The following is a 2,630-nucleotide window of genomic DNA, read 5'->3' on the forward strand; positions in this document are numbered from 1 at the left end:
ATGTTTAGGGCCTGGCAGTTTTAGAACAGTGGGAGGAGGAGTAGAAGAAGAGAAAGCGATCAAGGTTAAATGTTGACAGAGATCCAAAAAATACTAAATGTGCAAATATCTAGAGTGCAAAGTGGGTGACAGGGGTTGCATTGTTAACCTGCATGATCAATATTACTGAAAAGAAAATTAAAAATTCACATTAACAGTTATGAAAAGAGCAAAATTCTTAAGTTACTGATGACAGGAGAAACTGTGGTTTGACAGAATGAAAAATGTGTGTGTATGGGGGTGGGGAGTAACTGATTAAAGTCTGCCCCTGTTCTTCCTTAAAGAAATGAGTGTGGAGATTTTTCTTTAAACTATTTGAAGTGTGAGGTTGTCTAAGGACAGATGACATCTGGTTTCAGAGTTTGGTCACATGGCATGAGCATTTATACTGGTAGGTCTTTAAAGCAGAGTTCTCTTGCTAGAGAGTACTACTTCATCAGTGAGATTAGAAAAGAACATCTGGATGGTGGGTGCAGAACAGAGTGGGCCACCTCCTGTTGGCCGTATTCAAGATAGCTGGGAAATTCCAACAAACTGTTTTAAGTAGAGCAATGCAGTGGTAAATTCTGCTAGGGACATTGAAGGAAAATTTTGCTATTTTGCTGTAGCATTGCTTTAGTAGTTGTTGTTGAGAAGTATGAAGGTTAGTGGAGACTGGGCAGCACAGAGTAGACTGTGTAGGAGGTAAGCATTTCTGTAGCCTTTCAGACTTGTTCTTTGAGATAGGCTTTGATTCTGTAAAGGGCAACTAGCTTTTTATCAGTTTTTATGACACTGGATATATAGAAGTCATATTTTAATTTATAGTCCAGGGGTAGCATTGTCACCTCATAGCAAGATGTTGCCCCATTCGATTCTCAGCTAGAGCGTCTTCTGTGTGGAGGCATACGTGAATGGGGCGTGCCTTCGTTGAAGGTTGTGCATCAGGGCTGGTAACCCTGTACGTAAAAATCCACTACCAATCATTAGCGGACCGGTGTTCCGCTGTGGCGACCCCTAACCGGGAAAAGCTGAAAGACACAAACAAAAGTCCAGTGTAGCTACAAGGAATTTGGTAACTGGGACAATATCCAAGGTAATATTACTGGAAGAGATAATGGAAAAAACAGTATGTGTGACAGGACTGGATCGATGTAAAAGTGCATGACTTTTGTCTTTTTAGCACCGAGTACTGATTCAGGTTGCTGTAGTGAGAGTTTGTTTCTAAAACTGTCATAACTTCTGTATGATTGATAATACTTACCTGGCAGGGGGAATACTACGATCACAAAGGTGGTTTCCCAGGGTGAGGCTCTGCCACTGCGCACTTTGGTTGGGTTGACCTCTGTGATTTCCCCAAATGTGGGAAACTCAACTGCATAATTTATTTTTGGATGGCACAGTGGTGCAGTGGTCGAGTTGTCACCTCACAGCAAAAGGTTCTCTGGTTGGAGTGCTTTCTGTGCGGAGTCTGCATGTCCTCCCTGCATTCGTGTGGGTTTCCTCTGGGTGCTGAGGTTTCCTCCCACGTTTCAAAGACATGCTTCTGAAGTATTTCTCCCTGGGCCTCCGCTGAAAATTTGCTTCGTTCCAAGTTGGACTTTCCCGGTAAACAAATATTAAATAAAATAATAGCCATCCCAGAAATCTTTTTATGATTTTAATTAATATAAACCTGTCTAAAGGCTCTACAGCTATGCGTCAGATAATATTTTTCTTTGGATAAATGTAGTTCTTGGATGCAAGTAATGTTTGAACTAATGTGATTTAAATATTTTTGAGCATTTATCATTTTTATCAAGTGAATGAGGCCATTAATAATTATCAAAAAATATTAACCATAAGTAGTTAACCACAAAAAAACAGACTCCCACATCATGATTGCAAGAGGGACCCTCTCTGAAAAAAAAAGATAAAAAGCAAATGGGTAACATAAGGAAACATGACATATGTCATATACTATATTAGATAAAAATCACCCTTACCCTTCTCAAAATCAAACAAAAAAAAGTAAAGGAAACATCCCTGATTCTAAAGGAATGACCTATGCGTAGTAGTATTAATTTCAAATGCTCAAAGTTCTGTATCAGCTTTTCTGGTTATGAACATTGCAAGGCAAGATCTCTATATGTAATAGCAACATTAACAGGATACAGGAATCAAAAATGAATGCGTCTTAGCCTTAACCATATAGAAATTTCAGTAAAAAGTCTTCTTTTTTCAACAACAGTGGGTGGTAAATCATGAAGTTTAACTATATTGACTTGATCCAAAATAAATTTATACGTTTCATATCTTGCCAAACCACTAAAATTCTGTCCCTTATTAAGTAGAACTTCATCATCGCACTCCTTCTTGCCCTCAACTTGTTGCAGTCATAGATGGTAAAAAATGCCCACTTTTGCATTATTGGAATAAAAACTGTTTTGGTCCTTGAATAATTCAGTGATGATTTTTTTTGTTTGGCTAGATAGTTGTAGTGACTCTTTAGAGTCCCAAAACAGTAGTGTTCCCAAAATCCATAAATTGTAAAATCTGGGTTGGGTTTCCAGGTCCATTTTTTCCTTTTTTTCTGTCACTGACCCATTATCTGCACTCCTTAAGCTGCTGAG

At 38.6% G+C, this 2,630-nt stretch overlaps 1 non-coding gene across 1 annotated transcript; it reads left to right on the plus strand.

Moving 5' to 3' along the window:
• Nucleotides 1-1,274: 1,274 nt before the first annotated feature.
• Nucleotides 1,275-1,437, plus strand: LOC122805052. Its single transcript, XR_006365282.1, has one exon. It is a non-coding gene; the product is annotated as a U1 spliceosomal RNA (small nuclear RNA).
• The last annotated feature ends 1,193 nt before the right edge of the window (nt 1,438-2,630 follow it).

This window comes from Protopterus annectens, chromosome 6.part0, assembly GCF_019279795.1.
Source record: "Protopterus annectens isolate FY-2018-M chromosome 6.part0, PAN1.0, whole genome shotgun sequence".
Lineage (NCBI taxonomy): Eukaryota > Metazoa > Chordata > Ceratodontiformes > Protopteridae > Protopterus > Protopterus annectens.